This window comes from Myotis daubentonii, chromosome 2 (assembly GCF_963259705.1).
Source record: "Myotis daubentonii chromosome 2, mMyoDau2.1, whole genome shotgun sequence".
NCBI classification, from domain to species: Eukaryota; Metazoa; Chordata; class Mammalia; order Chiroptera; family Vespertilionidae; genus Myotis; species Myotis daubentonii.
The window spans coordinates 215,939,929-215,960,974 of record NC_081841.1 but is presented as its reverse complement, the minus strand read 5'-3'; the positions used below and the strand labels follow the sequence as shown (position 1 = coordinate 215,960,974).

Here is a 21,046-nt window from a genome sequence, read left to right as displayed (position 1 = left end):
GCCTCGGCGGCTCTGGGAGTAGAGTTTGCCTTCATAGTTGACATGATGACTCCCTGTCCAACAGCTAATGAATACGATAGCTTCAACTATTTTGTGCTGCTCGGTGAATGACTTATTCCATCAAAATTAACTACAGTCCATGTTGTTGACGAGTTAGGGCTTGCGAAATGTCCAGCATGAATGTCATGCTCTAAGGCCACTTACTGTGAGACCAGCATCCTCATACACGCAAGGCCCAATGGGTAGCATAGGGCTTGGTCTCCAGTAGGCATGTCATAGGTGATGTTACCGCAATGAGCGATTATACACATGAAACTTTTAAGGGGCCGTGTAGCACAGTGATTCAGATTGTTGACTCCTGTCCGGCTGGCATGGCTCAGTGGTTGATCATTGTCCTATGAACCAAGAGGTCATGGTTCAATTCCGGTCAGGGCATATGACAGGGTTGCAGGCTTGATCCCCAGTGTGGGGGTGTGCAGGAGGTAGCTGATCAATGATTCTCTTTGATCATTGATGTTTCTATCTCTCCCTTTCCCTTTCTCTCTGAAATCAATAAAAATTATTTTTTAAAAAATATTGTGGACTCCAGAATGAAGCTCCTGTGTTTGACTTACAGCTTCAGCACTCGCTGCCTGCATGACCATGGGCAACTCACATAGTCTCTTTGGTTCAGTGTCATCTTCTATGTGGAGATAATAACAGTACTTACCTCCTAGGTTTGTAGTGAGGCTTCTACTTATAAAGACATCAGAATCATGCCTGGTACACAATTAGCACTCAGTAAGTGTGATTTATGATGAATGTTGTATAAGTGAATACATAAACTATTCTTTGGTTTAAAAGTGAATATTCTTTTAGAATCACAAGTTCTAAAGTAAACTGTAATAATCATTTGTTGAAATAATCGCTGACATTTAAGTAGTGTTTTACAGTTGGCAGAACTCTTCACATGTGTATGTTGACAGTTGGATATGTTACTTAACTTAAGCCTCACGAGGTGGGCAGGAGAGACGTTGGAATGTAGAGATGGTTAAGATGATTAGCGTCAAGGTGTCCCAGGAAAAGGTGGCCTACGAGAGTCAATCACGAGTGAGATGAGGCCTGTGGGAACCCCACTGGGGTCCAGCTGGGAGCCGAGGGCTGCCTCCTGTGTGGCTGGTTTTGGTGGTCAGGTGTTTAATAAATTCTCATTGTTCCCCCTCAGCTTGTATGAGGTGCTACCATCCCATCATCAGATTAAGATACTGAGACCCACCGATAAGTTTAATTCTTTTGAATGTACATGTAGATGATTGAGCCAGATGAAGGCGCCCCAAACCCTTCCGTTCTCTCAATCTACAACTTATCTTACAAATTCTGCCCGCTGTGTCTGGAGTACCCGCTCAGCATGACCCACGGAGTCACACAGGGAACCAGGCCTCCAGTCCCTGCTCCATCCCCCCACCCCATCACCCGCCAAGGTGTCCCTGTATTCGGCAGACATTTCTGCTACGAAACCACCCTGAAAATTCTCAAATTAGGTGATTATAACATGATCTTGGAATCATGATGGAAATGAAAAAGGAATTTTCTTTTATTTAAAATTAAAAACTATTTGGCACAGGTGTGTTCTTTTACTCTCTCAGCACTACGTACATTGATGTTGCTTGTGACAAGCTTTGAGGTTCAGGTGAGCCAACAAGTCAGTCATAGGATTTAATCTATGGGCCAAAGACAGACTTCCGTACAATAGTGCATACATTTTGGTATAGGTTTCCGCTCTGATTGAGTGTGTACTTGACACCTATACGATCCTATTAACTAATGTCACCCCAATACTAAAGCACGCTCGGAGTGCTTCGTGGAGGTGGAGGTGTGTGTCTTTCTAACAGACTGTCAGCCATCCATGGGCAGGAGTGGGATTTTCTCACGCGGGTCCTTCCTCCCAACCAGAGCCCCAGTTTATATCAACTAGTCAACAAACAAATGATCGAATCAGACATCCCGAACTCAAACTTCCGTGCCTTTGAATAACCCCAAATGCCTTCAAGATTTGTGGCGGCTGAGAACATTCAGATAACAGAATTGCCCACGTTTATTCTTTGAGATAGATGGCATCAATTTCTACCGCCTCACTAAAAAATTACGCTGGCCGGGGATGGAACTTGCCTTATAAATTTGACCGCCAGCTCCTGGGAGGCCCGAGAAAGATGGTTGCCTTCCCCGCACGGTGGCTCTTTCCTGCGGCTCTGGCAGTGACTCAAGCCCTGTGACAGTGCCAACCCCAAGGAGGAGTTTCATGGGATTAAAGAAATATGGACCCACAAATACATACATCAACTTGGCATGAAACCTGTGTCTTGCTTGTTCAGGAATTCCCTTTTTTTTTTTTTAATGTATCTTTGTTGTTGAAAGTATTAGAGATGTCCCTACCCCGCCTCCCATTGGCCCCTTCTAGCCTGCCCCTGCCCCAGGCCTTCACCACTATTGTCTGTGGCCTTGGCTTATGCATAGATGCCTGTAGGTTCTTTGGTTGATCTCTTTTTTATAGGCCTGATCATTTCTCATATTTGCTCCCCTTCTAAGTTTAATGACAGTAATTTTGAGCATGATGGGATAGTATTTCAGTTAAATGGTTTTTAAAAATTAACAGTTGAACGCATTACTAGTTTCTTTGGAAAATAACTCATAATCATTTTCCTGTAGTATCTGTGAGGCTTCCAACTTTTCCCAAACAATTATTGCTCTGTGTTTTATCTTGGGACCAATTAGGCATTGGAAAAAAAATTTTTCTAGTTAATTTCTGCAGATCAGCTTCTTACACAGTGATGTGGTTGTAATACTTCATCTATATGTACCTGTATATTTTAGATTCCAAATATTTAAAAGCAAGGTCATTGCCGGACGGACAGACATGGACCGGAGTATGTATTTGAAGCAGTGAGTGATACCATTCGTTTTCCCTCGAGTTCTTTATGTGATTTTATGTTAAGTATTCCCTGACTAAGGAACAGCTGAGTGTCTTCAAGGTGAGAATTTTGTATTAAGTAAAATACACTGTAAAAATGGCCGAGCAAAACCACATGTACATCTCGTATTTCAGTTAGATTTCACTTCACAGAGCTTTCAGGACCCCTTTTCCTTGTTCTCTTGGTGGTCTTTCAAAAGCCAGGTGTCCGGGATTGCCTCCAGCCCCCTCCAAAAGCCCCGGGCCTGGGATTAACCGGGAGGCTGCCTTTCATTCAGAGCCATTTACATAAGGCCCCTTCATTCAGGCCTCTCCACGGGCATGGATGGCCAAGAGGAACCCCAACCAGAGCAGTCGGCAGGGCCTGCTCTTGTTTTTCCATTGAATTAATTTTAAAAAACTCCTCACTCCCACCGCTGGAATGGAAAAAGAAAAAAAAAGACTGCAGAGGCACTTCTTAATTCAAATGCTGTATCCCAGCCTCAAAATGCTTGCTGCATGCTTTGTAGCCATATAGAATACAGCTGGACTTTTTTAAAGCAGTGTCATTATTAAACATCCCAGCACTATAATATTTCATGACAATTTACGTAATCGGACAACAAAAGGTACCACAAATCTCAAAGTAACCTCCGCTCAGAAACCGTCCCTTCTCACAGGATATGTGCACCGAATCCTTTGATTCAACTTTCAGGTTCAAAAAGCACCTTTGAGTATGTGTGTATGTGTGAAATAGGGAGTTGTTGTTTTTTGGGTTTTTTTTTAATGTGAACTCTGTCTTCTAAGTATTGAGTGTGTACTTGACACCTATACGATCCTATTAACCAATGTCACCCCAATACATTTAATAAAAAACAAAATAAATAAAAATACAAATCATACTATACAAACCTCCTCGCATGTAATACCATGGGAGAAGAGGCCTCCTTAATTTTAGACTTTTACATGAGTTTTGAGTATGTTTGTGGCTCAGTCAAGAAACTCTCCCCCTTGGACCATTTTTCCAGCCTCACATTCAGACCCATGTCTGTGTTCTTCCCCCAGAAGGTTCGAGAGCCATCGGCGGCGTCTTATGAGCAGGAACCCACGTCACTAAATTACAGTGTGTTTTAAGTATTTACTTAAATGTTTCAGTAAACATTGGAGTCCGTAATAGTTTCAGTTACACGCACACTAGAAATTTAAATAAAACCTGCTTTCAGGGTAGAAAATATATATGTATATCGAAGGGTTTTCTTCTTGAAAGAATGTGAACTTTGAATTAGGAAAATGCTGCTTTGAAAAGTTTATTTTCATTCCTAACACTTTAATGCTTTGGGGGACTCCTTTTTTCCCTTTTATTTTCTTTCTTGGCTTTTACTAAATGACTTGCATTTGAAAATGTTGATATTTAGTTACATACTAATGGAGGACGATAATCTCAGCCATGTGTCTGCCTTGCTCGTCTTTGTGTTTTCCCCCAAGAGGGGAGACGTGATGTTTATCCGCCGCTACACTTTAGTAGTTTTGAAATCCTACTTGGACATCTTACTTTAGCAGACATTTAGGGGGTGATTACATCTCAGACACGAGAGTAAAGAGCACTGTTTACACTACTTTAAGTTGGATAAGTTTCAGAAAGTCATTCTGTGTGAATAAATGGGCAGGGCTTTTTTTATTTCAATATTATTCAGTATGCCTGTAACATACAAATTATTTTTGTATTGGACTTCTAGATAACGGCCATTTCCCCCCCAGAATTTTTAGTAGAAATTAAATTCATTAAATAACACAATTTAGATTTCTTGCATTTTAGTAAAATCTTATTGTTTTCCCCCCTTTACAAATCACATCAGTGTGTTCATTTTTATTTTACTTTATTTTTTTCCCTTCCTGGCTACCATTTCACCTTAGAAGACTTCTTGATGCATTTTAGTAGCTATAGCTTGTTTCCCTTGTCTACATGGATGTATGAATGAGCTGGTTTTGTGACATTAAAACAGATCTAAACCCAGAAACCAACTAACGCATCAGACAATGAAGATCTTTGGAGAATGAAACAACTTTCTCAGGAATTGCAAGCAAGTTTTCTGTGTCCCTAAACTATCAGGACTGTTTCATTTCTTTCTTTACTGTTTCCCTTGAACCTTGAACCTAACAATAAGAAAGAATAGAAAAGCAGAGCCCTGCCATGGCTCACTAAACTAACACCTTTAAAAGGCGTGTGACTGTGACTGGATATGAATGAGACTGGTCCCCAAATCTTCTGCCGAAAGATGGGGCCTCCTGGGGGAGTCTTTAATTGTTTTTCCTCTTTTTTCTCTGCGGGGGTTCCGGAGCTCAGCTTTTTAACAAAACCCGTCTTAGTGCGGGGATCAAAACTGAACCTCTAATGTAGCCAGGATTTGACCACCTTTTCATAAAGTTAATCAAATCTGTTAAGAAAAATGTAAAGTAGCAGGATGGAATATTCTGGAAGCAAATTCCATAATATAATATGAAATTCCAACAGCTTGACCCTGCGGTAGGTGTTCACTTAAAATAAACTTTTAGCTGATCTTCAACAGAGCCAACAGGACAGTTGGGTTAAAAGGGTAACTTCATTTATGTGGAGATCAGCTTTGTGCACTTAGAGCAGTTGTGTTTCATTGTGTCGGGTTATGTCATATCTGCTATATTATTTGTCCTATTATTTATGTTCAGTGTTGCTTTATTTTTGCTTCACATTACAAGTGTAAAAATATTGTATAATGCATAAGCACCGCTACTATTTCATTAAAAAAAAATCAGCTGTGGTACATGTCCCGTTACAATTTTGGCTGATGTTTTGCTGGTTTGTTTTAATTTGGTTCTAAACATTTTTATGGAGGTAATAGATAGCATGTCCTTTGGGTTTAAAACATCATTCAGTGGTCATGTGTCTGTATCTTCAGGTATAAACGATTATCTGACGGATCTAGGAAAGCCTGACCTACATTTATGAAATTCAGTTTCTCCCTTTGAGGAATTCTTGCTGATGAAAAATATGACACTAGCAATTGGATAGTTGTGGCTTCCTAGTCAGCAAGGAGAGAGGGTTGGGATCTTTCAGACTTAGTTCTAACAAAGGGCAGGTTTGGGGGATATGAGATCATTTGAAGGGCAACCCTTTCCTTCAAGAGCCACTTCTATTATTCTGTGATGCCTAACTTATCCCAGTGGAATTTCATTCCTATTTGGAGTGAATGAACTACTCCCTATTAAAATGTTAATATCTCTGGTCATTTATGTCTAATATCATCTGGTCACTTACTCCTAAGCTTGAACTTTTAAGTATCAAATTCTGTCCTTTCTGAAGGAGAGAGTAAATTCGGGGTGATAAAGTGAAGACAACGGGTAGGCCTGGATTTCTTGGTGTCAGTGTGGACATTCCAGGAGGTTGGTTGGATAAGGGTCATAAATGTGAAAATAAGATTACCCGACGAGGGGTCGTTGTGGTGGGAAGTCCTAGGAATGGCTCAGGTACAGGCACAGTGTATTTCTACACAGGGTGACGGACCACATGATGTGCACCTCGGGGATCTGTTCTTCCAAGTGACAGCAGTAAGAGCTTGCCCACCAAAGCAGTGATGTTCAAGAGCATGATTCTGAACCTAGGATCTCCCGCCCATGGGGCCATGGCAGGGGACTTCTATGAGCCTCAGTCTCTACCTCCGTAAAATGCCTCCCTGCTAGGATTGTCGGGAGGATGAAGTGAGAGTGTACGTGTAAAGAAGAACCTACAAGATACGTGGTCAGTTATTTTATCACTGATTATTTTTTTTAATCCTCACGCAAAGATATTTTTTCATTATTGATTTTTAGAGAGAGTGGAAGGGAAGAGGAGAGACAGAGAGAAACATTCATGTGAGAGACACACATCGATTGGTTGCCCTCCGCACATCCTGACCAAGCCGAAGATAGGTGCCCTTGACCAGAATCGAACCTGGGACCCTTCAGTTTGAGGGCCGATGCTCTATCCACTTAGCCATACCAACGAGGGCTTATCACTGATTTTTAAAGCCATTCAAGTACTGCAAACATGCAGTATAATTTAAACCCAACATACCGCTAGTCCAGTGGTTCTCCACCTTGGCTGCACATTAGAATCACCTGGGAATCTTTTTAAAATCCTGATTTCTGGGCCTCATCCTCCGGAAATTCTGTTTCTTTGTTCTGGGGTGGGGCCACAACATTAGTAACAAAGAAACAGACTTTCCGGAGGATGAGGCCCAGAAATCAGGAGTTTAAAAAGATTCCCAGGTGATTCTAATGTGCAGCCAAGGTTGAGAACCACTGTGCTAGTCTATTATGATTAGCTAAGGAAGACCCAGGACAAACTCTTTTCACTTCACAGACATCTTCCTGTTTAATTAAATTATTCTAATTTTTAAAAAAATGATTGAACTCAAAAGGTAGTCAGATAAGTGTGATCCAGAATAGGATAACTTAAAACTATATATATCGTGAGTCAGTGTGCTAATATATTGGGTTTCATCAGACCCTCATTTCAACCTAGCAGTGGGTTTCACCATCTAAGGTTTCCAGCCAGAAGTGAGCACATTTAATTCACTTCATTGGACTTTGTAGCGACTCTTACTCCTGTGCAAACCAGGACTTATTGCAAAGACAGTCACTATATTCTGCAATTTTATTAATTATAATCTATATAAATATTTTCCTAGACTTTTCATCTGTATTAACATTTTGAGGTGTTAAATGACTCAAGTAAAAAAGGAAATCAATGGTGCAATCAGGTTGCTAGACTCAACCAACATGTTTGCATATTTAGCATAAACCCAACTCAAAGCAATGAACCTCCTGACGTGTGACTTAATTGTTTTCTCCAAAACATTTTCACTTCAAGAGTGTAAAAAAGAAACAATATTAGTCACTAAAGGAAATGCTAAGAAACTGTGGAATTTGAATTAAATGAGTTGGTTCATTTTTATAATGTATAGAAAAATAAGGTAAAATGAATAACACAAGTTTATAGGCCCAAATCTTTATTCCAATTAGGAGGAATAACCATCAATTAGATGAGAATATTAGATGAGAGTTGAACACTGAATTTATAGTATTAACAGCTGAAAAGTATGGATAAAATTAAGAATGAAATCGGGTTTCCTAAGATTAGAACTGCATGTTAGGGGAAACCAGAGTTTCCTGGGGAATACTGAAAGTGACCTTAATCACCACAAAGCCAACCTGGGCGATGCTGCATTGTTTTTAACCCATTATTTAAAGGATCCATTGCCCTCCGGCTCAAGAAGAATGGAGATAGAGGTTCTCGTCCATATTTCTTACTTGAGGAACGGTCCTTGGTTATAATTCATTAATATGCAGTTGCAGAATCCAGGACTACTTTGGTAGAAATAATTTCTTCTCCCAGGAACTCACGAATGATAAGGAATGGATTGGGGAAGGATAATTTCCTTTCCTTCTTTTCTGGTTATTTCAACGGAAGTTCAGTGTTCCAAGAGACCAGATAACACATGTCCATTTTTGATCAGCACTTCCATTCTTACCATGTCCTGAGCCATGTGCACATTTACAGAACTGCCCAAGCAGAAGCAGGGCAAGATGTGGGGATTGTTTCTGAAAACGCAACACACCTGGTCTAGATGGTATTATGTTAATACAACTGCATTTATCTTACGTATTTTTCATTCATCTAGTTTACTTGAGTTTTAGTGGAGAATTATGTGGAGGATAAATACAAATCTGTACGTATCCTCCAATATCTGAGTTTACTCAAGTTGAAAATATGTTCTATATTGAAACTAAAAATGTAGTTTGCCACATTGATGTGAAAAACCAATAGTTTTACGTTTTCATTTTGACATAGAAGAGGTAGCTCTATTTCATTATTCCAAAATAAATGTTTTCTAAATTGTGAAAAATGCTGACCAGCCGTTTGCGTCCTCCACTTGAGAAAGTTCAATATTATAAGAAGAAGTGGTTCGAGATGACAGCGAGAGTGCTTTAGGTTAGACAAGCAGAATATTTTTGTGCAACCAAGACTTTTAAACAGGCTGTACTAGAAGGTTATTACCAGTTCATTCCCAGTAGGTCTCTCCGTTTCTAAGACTGAAATTTCTGGGATAGAAGTTAATCAGGTCCTTTTATTGAGTATGCAAATCACTCCACTGGGCCTCTGGAGGGTTCCTGGGGATGCTGCTCTCCTTAAACAGTTTACAGTTTGATGTAGAAGCAAGACGATATCGCATGGAAGCCCCCCGATTCTCTGGAAATGACCACTGTGTCCCAGATGTAAACACTTAATAAAATAGATTTGATGATGCTGAAAATATTGTTAACTACAAAGGGATACATGGTTGAGTTGATTTTTGTGGGGGGTTTTTGTTGTTGTTTTAGAAAAGGAGAGGAGTTCTTATGGCTTTCATGCAAATTTTCAGTGTCTGAAAAATTCAAGTGTGTTTTGAAATTTAAACATACCTTTTCCAAATTAAGAGTTAGCCTATTTCTATTACTTGCCCTATACAACCCAGTATTCTTCGTCTTACTTGGGGGAAGTATGGTTTGAACTACCTAACTTACCCTCACAGAAATTATATGGTCCTGATGAATGACACCATTAGTGTATCTTATTTTTTTCATGACCTAAAATGACTTTGTTATAGTCGTGAGAAATCGCCTGTTTTATCCGGATTTTTGGAAGCAGGACAGAAGCCGTCAAAGGAAGGAGCACGAATGTGGCTGGGGGTATCTTCCATCCCTTTCCAAATCATTGAGTTTACTCTTTTTAAAAAAATCTATCTAGTCATCCAAGCAATCTAAGCTATTGTCTCAGTCCCATTAACTTCAGTGTCAACTTGTGCTTCTGATCAGCAACTGAACAAAGTCCTAAGTTGATGGACCCTTGGCATAAACAGAGATCTTTTCAAACACTTAGCACTTAGCACTATTGGAGCAGAAACTGGTTTGCATATTCTTCCCAATGACCTGTTCTTTGGACTGCCTGGGAAGCTGATCAAAGGCCTTGGGAGTCCCACCGAGTCTGGCTTTGCTGATTTTGAGGACATAACGTGTGAGTGAAGAGCTCACAAAGAAAAAAAATAAAGGACGTTCATTCTCACCCAGACAACAGAGGCTTCCAGCCAGTGCTGGCTTAGCAGCCTTTTCTGCGCAGCGTCCGCAGCCAGAGCCGCAGCGAGGGTGGGTGCTGCCCCTGGTCCCAGGCCTGGGAACAGCCCTCAGCCCTGTGCATCTGGTTCCCGCACTGGGAGCAAGACGCTGAAGCACAGGGTGCCAGCTGACTCGAAGGCAGCTCCCTCCCCTTCGTGGAAATTCCTGCTTCTCATATTGAATCGATTCGCTGAGTGAAACTTGACCTCTTGGGAGAGTGCATCCACTTTGCAATGTGCTCAAGTGCTTCAAAATGAAATGCCAGTTGTACGTAGAAAATGCAAAAAACCTGACTCCAATATGTCCAGCTTCGTTTGAAAATGAAAATGCCTTCAGAAATCTGCTTTTCTATTAAGAGAGCTACATTTGCCATACATTAGGTTTTCCTGCTCATTGTAAGTTCATTAAAGCAATGGATTCTAGCCTGGGCTGCTATCATTGTAACTCATGCTTAGGCTTCCTTTATAGGGGGAGCCAAATGGGGAAATGGCGCAATTAATTAAAGGAAAAGAAAAACTCTTTGCTAAATGGTGTTTTTGACTTCAAGAATGATGATGATCAATTTTCTGCAGGTGTGCACACCTATGCTTGTGTGTGTGTGTGTGTGCGCGCGACCACGCACGTGCGCGCATGGGTATGTGTGTGTAAGGCAGTACATAGGAGATTAAACACTCGTGCTAACTTTTTGTCAGTACCTGTTGAAAGGTAGAGAAAGTTCTTTGGTTTATGAGTTCAAGAGATAATATTTGGATGAAATTGATATGTAATCACTTTTGAAATGTGTAGTTGTTTGAAATATTTCTTTGATAAAATTTACCTCTTTCAAACAATAACTTCTAAAATTTACTGATCAGTGCCCAAACAATAACTTCTAATGTTTACTGATCAGTGCCATTAAGTTTACCTTGAAGAAAAAAAATGTGTTTATGTTTTTGTTTCTTTTCTGTTAATCCTCACCCAAGGATTTTTTTCCATTAATTTTAGAAAAAATGGAAGGGAGGGAGGGGGAAGTGAGAGAAGAGAGAGGAGAGAGAGAGAGAGAGAGAGAGAGAGAGAGAGAGAGAGAGAGAGAGAAAGAAACATTGATGTGAAAGAGACATATCGATTGGTGGCCTCAAGCACATGCCCTGACTGGGCTGGGAATCAAACATGCAACCCAAGTACATGCCCTTGACTGGGAATCGAACCCACAGCCCTTCTGTGCTTGAGCTGATGCTCTAGCCACTGAGAAACACCAGCCAGGGCATGCATGGGCTTATGTTTTTAGTAATAGATTACTTACTTGTTTTCGGTAACAATTACTTACTTCACTGGAACTTGTTATATTTATTGCATATTATTTATTGGGAAGTGAAGCTAAACCACATCTACATGTACAAAATGAATAGGTCCCCAAACAACCAATTTTGGCTTCTTGATCAATATTGGTCATTATATTTTTCTTAACTGAGTGCCAATTCATGTCAGTGATACGGTTGTTTTAAAAAAATTCTGTATATATGAGCTCAAATAGTTTGGGTAGGAAACACAAATGCATCTCACAAACACTGGATATATTTATACAGGATCCTACCCTGTTGAATAATGACTCCAGATTTCCTAATATCCAGGCAGTTGGCGTGAGGGTGGAGGTGGGAGGTATTGGCAGAGATAGCGCCACTTCCTTCGATCTTAATAAATGTAATTAGTTGAGATTTGTGCTTTGCCTTTTTATTTTTTAAATAGTGAAGCAATTGCAGTGTAAAAAGAGCAGTTGTTTGACTGTATTATTGAATAAAACAGATTTGCCTCCCTTATTCTTGAAAAGGAAAAACAGTTATTCAGAGTATAAAATGGAAAAAAAAAGAGATTAAAAATAATGGCCCTTAAATTTTACAAAGTACATAAGGAAAACTCATTAAAAACCTGCATTTTTAAAGTATAAACAAAATCTAAAATACATATGAGAAACTACAAGAACAAAAATCTTTTGAAGAAAAGACAAGATTCTAAATTTATTTTAGTTCTTTTATAAACACTTCAACAGATAATTATAATCATGAAGTAAGCCCCTGGCAGGTGTGGCTCAGTGGTCGGAGTACCAGCCCTCGGACCAAAGGGTCTCAGGTTCCATTCTGGGTCAATCCCAGGCCCAGTCAGGGCACGAGCAGGAGGCAACCCATCATGTCTCTCTCACATTGATGTTCCTCTCTCTCTCCCCCTCCCCACCCTTCCATTTTCTCTACAAATCAATGGAAAAAGTGCCCTCACTCCTCGGGTGAGGAATTAAAAATGAATAAATAAAGAAATAAATAGGCATAAAGCAAGACCATTATTTGAACTCCTGCGGAAAAGTTTTGATAGCAGAAGCTTCCGTATGGAACCAGGTTTGGTAGTATCTGCAAAAGGTCCCACCACTCTGTTTAGGAACCCCGGAACCCCATCCCTCTCTGGGTAGCAGATGTCAGTTTTTGTCTAGGAGAATCATGATTGGCCCGCTGTCTTCAAGTGAAGAATAACACCTCAATGGGAAAGAAATCTCTTTGCATTTCCTGCCCCTTTGGAGGAGTGAGAGCTCAGAAATGGGCTTGTTCGTTTTACGCAGGCACGACTATGGTGGTGGCAGGAGCCATAACGGGAAAGAATTCTTTGGTTGAACAGAAAATAAGTAGGAAAAAATGAGAAAGGTAAGGCAAGCTCTTAAGTCAGTGGCTTAAAAAAACAAAAACACCACCACGTTCTAACAGCTGTAATATCAGAGAACATACTAACACATTTTTTAATATAATTATATGAAACAGACATTTTTATATTTCCCTCTTCTCACATAAAAAGAGTTTTTTGTCAAGCAGTGACAATTTATTCCTTATGGAAACTGCTGTATTATTGTCTGATGGCCATTTTAGATCCATAAAACGAAATGGATTAAAGAAAATTAAACAGTATTTTTAAGTGTCTACGGCGTGTGGCATGTTAACAACAATCTATGTGAAACAGCACCAAAAATTAAGCTTGTGTTTCCAAGACTCTCTTGTACTGTAACACAGTACTTAAACGTGTACCTCTGAAAGTTTGTTTCAGAATACAATTGTGAGAGTCCCAAAAAGCAGGGGAGATAAAGTGAGATACAACCAAATAGGATGCTATGTATCGTGTTGCATAACATGCATAACATTTGTGCATTTGTATTTTATATTTCTGCCCCACATTATTTGTTACAGGCATTTTGAAAGTTAGATAAATACAATGAGTGCTTTTGGAGAGTCAGGAAAATTTCATTCTAACTCAGAATTTATGTCAATGCCTGCGCCATTTTAGCTAAGTTCATTCAGCTCCCAGGGCCTCAGTTTCCATATTCAGATGCCTCTTTTGAAGTCTGAGGATGCCTAAAGACGCTTGTTAGTATTCAGGTCGTCTTCTGACGTTAAGTTGAACACCCAGAAGGGGCTCAGTATCTCTCAGCACACGCCATGCCCTAATGAAATCTTGTTCAGGTCCCTGCAGGTGTGTAACCTGCCGCAGGGGGCCTCACTTACATGTTGTAGAGAATGGCTGGAGGCAGGTATTTTGATTTGGGTTGAGATGACTTTGAGAGCTGCTGAGCTTTTGCCTGTAATTAAACGGGTGAGTAAAAGTGAAAGGGACAAGACATGAAGGATAACGACTTGACAGTATCGAGTGGTCAGGTGTCAGAACTCTAACTGCAAAGAGGGAGGCCTGGTCCGTGCAGCCTGAGTCTGCAGGTACGAGAGCCCCTTGGGGCGAGGCTGGTGGTCCTCCCCACGGCACAGGCCCTGCTGAGGCTCCAGAGCTGTGCTGAATGTTTGCGGATGGACTCACGTCCACCATGCTCGTCATATGTCTACATGTCATGTCAGTGTGTCAATGTGAAACCCTAACTTAATTGATTATAAGCATCTTTTTTTTTTAATTTTAATTTTTTTGTATTGATTTCAGAGAAGAAGGGAGAGGGAGTCAGAGATAGAAACATCAATGATGAGAGAGAATCATTGATCTTGGCTGCCTCCTGCACGCCCCACACTGGGGATTAAGCCTGCAACCCGGGTATGTGTCATGGCCATGCATCAAGCCATGACCTCCTGGTTCATAGGATGCTCAACCATTGAGCCACACCGGCTGGGCTGTAATTTTTATTTTATTTTCCATCACCATTTATCCCCTCTGTGCCATCTTTCAACCTCTCCCCTTTCCTCACCTCCCCCCACCCCCACAATCACCACACTGTTGTCCATGCCCACGAGTTCTTCTTTTTAAAGACTGTATAATTAAGAGAGGATTTTGTTAAATATTACAGGGGGACACATATTTAGGTAAAAGGTGGAAGACTCTGAGTTAAAGTAGATGGAGAAATGTTAAGTGTAAGGCCTCAATCCATTACTCCAGTTCCGTTACCTGTGTTTACGCCCCCTAAGCTTACAGGGACACCTCAGTGTTGACCCTCTTGTTGCCCCGTGATAGAGAGCAACAGGTGACTTTGATGTGTGACGCTTGGTGGCCTCCCTCTCCTGGTGCTGGAAGACTCTGTAACTCTAGCTCGTGAGATTTTTCTGGATTCAGTGGCCCTGATTGCTCAAATGTCCCCAGCACACCAGTGCTTTACCCGCTTGTCTCCTACAAAAAACTCTCTTTGCTGTGTAGACTCAGTAATGAGTGGGAGGTGTTAACTCTAAATACCACCCCATCGCCACGCCCAGCCGGGCACGCTGGGAGGTGTGCTTTCCTAGGAATGCCTAGCACAACGCCAACCGTTGAAGGCAAAGAACCATTAGGAAACCAGACCTGGCGACTGTGCGGCACGTGACCTTGAGATGAAAGACTGACCTTGTGTGGGGTGCAAACGCTCAGGCTCCTCCCAGGCTCCCTGCTGAGGATCCCTGGGTATTGGCCCCATTTCAGTTCACCACCCCCCACCCCCCGCTGACACACACACACATCTCAAAAGTGGGCATCTTTGGTGGTCTGCAGGGTGTGCACTGCGGTTTTTGAAGAAGCATAATTGGTCGTGCCTGCTAATTAGAAAGCACATGTGTCCCTGCCCCCACCCCGCACCAGCCTGCACGAGAGGACTCACGTGGCCTGCCCAGCACCTGGCCACCGGGCGGTCTGACCGAGACCTGGGCGGTACCAAGGCCTCTCAGTCCAGGAGCATCTCACCTGCATGGAATCGCATTTATGAGTGGGTACGCAGGCACCTGCATCTTTGCAAGTACAATTTTGTGAGTTTTACCCTAACGATGTTTTCATTGTTTTGTTTGTTGTTTTTTTTTTTTTAAGGATGTTAATTAGCCTTAGAACCTGTTTGGTGGTTTCCTTAGAAATAATCACTAAAAGTGACTAATGATAGGGGAAGATGAATAACTATTCCATTGTGAGGTCTGTGTCACAGTTTCTTATTTCTACAGATGTATCATTGTTTGCATATATGCTTAACAAAAATTGAGTTTAGTTGCCAGTTTAAAGAAAAAGAAACATATTTCCTCATTTTGGTCCTTAGATTTTTCCCTCCAAACCTTCATCCTAGCTCACCAAATGCTTCCTAAATTAGTTTTCTCGGGCAGTACCGACATTCTTCAGTATTTTTAGTATGGCTCCGAGTATATATCAGTAACTCAGATAACACTGTCAAAATCAACACACAAATATTTGAACAAATATTCGCGGCTCTTCCTGTGCACCTGAGCCCTGGAAGCTCGCCCTGACACCTGGCCGCGGGCGAGCGCCTGGCCCCTCACTCCGGGGGTTATAATTGGAGGTCCTCTAAGCACCTCACTGCATATGGCTCCTAATGGAACAGGTTCACAGGGTAACCGGAGCCAAGAATCCATTTATAATAACTGTTCTCTGATGACAATTACAGACCCGTGGAAATTTGAGAACTGAATTCACAGGGAGGTGTCAAGCTTAAATGTCAGGATTGTTGCTAAGCTCTAACTTCTTTTTTTTTTTTTCATGTGCCATGTCTTACTTAATGACATTTTTCATTGAAAAAAATTAAGGGCGATCTATCCCCAGTGAAATAACCCTGGTATAATTCACAATTGGCCCACACAAGTGATATGTTGAAAACTGGGGTGGGAGGCTCCCAAATTTTCATATTATATTGAAGGAAAATTATACTTTATTTCATGTGCCTGCCATTGGCATAGGCACAAAAGCTAATATAAAATCCTTGACCTATTTCTGAGCACCTGCTCTGTGCTGGGCCCCCTCCTACAATGCACGGGTGTCCTGCTCGACCATGTAAACCCTAAACCCTGCCTTGTAAACTCATGTTGAATTTTACTCAGAGCAGTGGCAGAATGACTGTAGGAAAAAATATGTCTCGTGCGAAAGTTTTCATTTTGTGATCAGAGTACTCTTGAACTTGGGTTATAAAGAATATTTCAGCTCTACTGAAATTTCATTTGTTTAAGAAGAGCTTGAAATTCTTGGTATTCATCTGCATAAAAACCAAGTCCATATTTTTCATGGCAGCATCCAAAGCCCTCTGTACTAGGAATCCATCCTTTCTTTCTGCCTACTACTCAATTTTCCCTTAGAGTGCTCACTTCTCCTTGTACTTCCCACCCCTCCGTCTTTTCTCAAGCTATTTCCTCTGTACAGTGTCCCTTCCGCCATTTCCACTCAAGTCCATGCCGTGATGACAGGACAATTTCAGAGGTTGCCCCCTTAATATGTCACGACAGGTCATCTCATTGGACGTCCTCCTTCCTCAGCACAGGTGTGCCAGCTGCTAAACGTCGTGCAGTTGTTTTTATCTGGAATTCTTGAAACAGGTATGTGTTTATCCTTCCAGGATGCTTGGCACCTACGTACGAGGAACGGGCCTGCTCGTTAACATTCACACCATATCGACCCCATGTGCTTTGCAGTTTCAGTAGAAATCAGGATGGGTTTCCAGTCTCCTGTCCGAATTGAGCCCTGAATGCTCTGACCACTGGCCAGGGACTCTGCCACCAAAGAGTCAAAGCCCTTTTTGTCTTGGGGTTTCATGTCAGTGTCATAGTTAGAATCATCGTGTCGTCTTCCAATCGACGGTACATGCGTTTTAGATTAGACACTACATCTGATCTACGTTTTCCTCCTTGACTGATTATAGCTGGAATTTTGTGATTGTGCTTAGAAGGTTCAGCCAAGGATGGTCCTCCGTCCTTTTCACATGGCCTGTGCGCTGAACACATGTTTTACATTCTTACATAGATGAAAAGCAATGATGAGAAGCATAATATTTCATGACATGGGGACATTGCATGAAGTTGGAATGTTAGTGTCTTTATGGAATATGGTCACCTGTGTCTGTTGGCATCATGTCTTGGATGCCTTTGTGTCGCGACGGCAATGTCAGGAATTGTGACGGAGCCGGTCTGGCCCACGGAGCCTGGTTCCTCTGTGGCTCTTGACATAAAAAGCTTTTCTGACTATGCTTTGGGCACTTGGGTGATATTTTATTAGATGGTAAACTCTTTGAAGACAAGGGCCATCTTTGTGTCTTCGGCACCCCTTCAAATGCATGGCTTTTGGGCTCCTCTTTAAATGTCTGTTTGTGGACTGGCTGGTTGATGTTTGCTGGGAGCTGGTCAGAGCAGCCTGGAGCACCAACAGGGCTGTCGCTGCGGTCAGGCTGGGCCTTCCATGCTCCCTGGCAGAGACAGTCAGCAGGGACGCCAGGCGTTTCTGGCCTGCGCCACGCTGATGACTATTTCGGGACTTTGGCGAGTTTTCTGACATGTCATTCTCTCATGTTTTACAGAAAACACTAATTCTCACTTTGCAGTGTGGTTTCCATTTAGTCCCAAGGGTGTTTATGCATTAGTTTCTGATTAATGGAATGTTTTCTCCTTTCCCCAGATAAGCGAGGGGGGTGGCACCTATCTAAATTGCATCTGGTGTGTGTATAAGGGCTGAACAGCTGCGTTGGGAGCTAAGCACAGTTAAGTCCACGGATTTAGGTTAAAAAAAAAAAAAGTAAATAAATAAAAAGGCACTGGATCTTTCTTCTGTCTGCCAGCCACCACGATCTCCTCAACTTTCCCTGTCATAAGAAAAAGAAAGGCCAGAGGAGAATTCCTGTGAAATCTTGTCCTACTTCGGCATGTGTACTGAGCCAGGAATTATGCCCCTAATCCTCCTATCATTATCGTGTTTTGTTTGCTGGCTGAACGTTAGCAATAGGGTTTCCAGTACCTCTTTCATCATGACAGGAAGGTAAGCATTTTATGTTCCCAGGAGTGTATCCTGCGGCATTAGGCATACCATCATGGGTTTGGAATGTAAGAAACTAGGCGAAGCAAGGCTCTGGCAAGTGAACGGGAGACTATGTCAGGAGTAGACGCAAGTGCGTAACGTTCATTAACGTGTTTGTTAATAATGTATTCAGTCTGACCGTGTTTCCCAGCCTCTTCTGTGCCCATTATACGCTGGAGTAAATTAAAGCCCGGAAACCTTTGTGGGAGTTGTAATACTCAGACCGACATCTAATTCCCCCAGACAATAGGTCCAAGTCCGCTGGCCTCTCCCATTCTTTCCAGCCTTTACATGTATTGATTCTTTTGTGGACCTGTTTCATTCAGTCCGTGACAAACAGCACTGGGTAAAAGCGGGAAGTTTACCACATTCGACCGGAGGCACGTGAAAAAACCATCACCACCCAGCAGACATGCCTTCGGTCCCCGGGCGGAGCTCTTAATCCGAGTGACATTTCATCTATAATTACTCCATTAGATTTGAAGTGCGGGTCTGATTAGAAAGACTGACATGTTTATTTTTTGGCTGACCTATTTGGGTAGATGTGGATTGCATTCACCTGTGGTGTACAACCAGGCGTTGTAAACATTTCGTTAGTTGAGCAAGAATCCTGTTGGATTTCGAACTCACCATTTTATTATAGATTTGAAATCTCCTGATTACAGTTAGACAAGGAGTTGTGTGTGCCACGTATCTAGATATTACAAATAGATACATATCACAGAAAGCTTTTTAGGGTTTGCTATGCTTGAGATTGCTATGAACTCTATATGAACACTGCATCCAGCGGCTTCCACCACTGCACAGCTCGTGTTAAGCTTTCATGGAATTAACATAACATACTTTTCATTGTGCGCCATTGCTCAGGATTATGCCTTTGCTACACATCTGATGTTGTAAAACATACTGCGTAAATAATTGATAATAAACAAACAAATCTACTTTTGCCCTGGCGTACTTCACCAGTTTCAAGACTTTGAAGTCCCGTGAATAATTTATAGTCCTTATTAGTGCAGGCAAATCAGCCGGTCTCCTTGATCCCAGCTGCTCTCTGTCCTCGATGTTTCTGAGCAGAATTGCTAAGTGATCTCGCTGATGGGTGACGAGGCCGAGCACTGTGAAAATCAGGGGGTTCTGCTGACGTGACACCTCCCACCTGTGCCATTGCTTCGTAAGAACTGTTCCGATCATTGAAGGCTTTTTTCCTCTTTTCTGTATCATTTCCTACACATCAAAGGAACAAGCCGGGAAGTTTTTAAGATGGTGATACCTTGTTAGTCTACAACAGCGGTTCTCAACCTGTGGGTCGCGACCCCTATGGGGGTCAAACAACCCTTTCCCAGGGGTCGCCTAAGACCATCGGATAACACATATATAATTACATATTGTTTTTGTGATTAATCACTATGCTTTATTGGTTGATGTTCAATTAGTAACAATGAAAATACATCCTGCATATCAGATATTTACGATTCATAACAGTAGCAACATTACAGTTATGAAGTAGCAACGAAAATAATTTTATGGTTGGGGGTCACCACAACATGAGGAACTGTATTAAAGGATCGCGGCGTTAGGAAGGTTGAGAACCACTGGTCTACAAGAACCTGTAGGACGTTCCCCCTTTCCAACCTGAGTTCATACTTGCCTTGGGACTTTGTGTTTTCATTTCTGTCCCCATGAGATGCTACCTACCAGTTCTGGCCATCTTTTTTTTTAATGTTTTTATTGATTTTAGAAAGGGAGAGAGACAGAGACATCAATGAGGAGAGAGAATCATTGCTTGGCTGCCTCCTGCACGCCCCCTACTGGGGATCGAGCTCACAACAGGGGCACGGGCCCTGACCCGGAATGGAACTGTGACCTTTCTGGCCTGGCTGTTCTGTCATCTTTACAGGGAACTCAACACCTGGCGCCCCAAGAAGTCCTTTGCGGCCTCCTCTCCCCTTTTCCAGCTTAAACTCCCGATTTCTGCAGTTTTGTCATTCTATCTATGATTACTTTGTTCCTTAATCTAGTTCCTATACATGTGGCAAACCCATTTTTATTGTTTTTTGTTTCCTACAAGATGTTAAGAGTTCCATGGAAGAAGTGGGCGTTCAGTGTTTCACATTTGTTGGCTTGCTAAGCCAAGTGAATTGTTTACTTCTGAAGTCAAGGCCAGTGATTAACATCTTACCACTTAGCATCGTCCATAGCAGTGGGTTAAAGACGATGGCACCCCGACCCTCCCAGCCACAGGGAGTCTGGGTTCTGGGGACTGCACTCCCAATCCAATAAGAGCAGCTCTGCTTTTAACACCATAAGGGTTCATTTCACCACAGAGGCCATTATTCAGAGGACCAAGGCAAGGTTCCAATCCATGGCTTTAATTACTTACTGAAGAATAAATAATTTTCCCACCATGGTATGGCTTTGGGGAATGACACGTTGTAGCTCAAGAATACAAAAACAAAGTGTTAAGGGCACTATATGGGTAAATGGTTGGAAGGGTGACAGTAACTATTAGTGACTTAGGTTTAGTTATTTCATCTAACAGATTTTGAGCAGCTACCGACTAAATCATCCAGAGTAGCCTTACAGAGGGGGCTCCCAACTTCTCAGAAAGGGGTGTTCAGCTGTCAAGCCAGTTCTCCTGTTTGGCAAAGAGATAAAGAATCCGTGGGCGTCCAGCCAGTGTGGTTCAGTGATGGGGCATCAACTTATGAA

The 21,046-nt window shown here is 41.9% G+C and overlaps 1 protein-coding gene across 6 annotated transcripts in view; it reads left to right on the top strand.

The window, feature by feature from the left end:
- TENM3 (teneurin transmembrane protein 3) overlaps positions 1-21,046 on the top strand; it is a 584,034-nt gene that overhangs the window by 32,428 nt on the left and 530,560 nt on the right. The window lies entirely within an intron of this gene.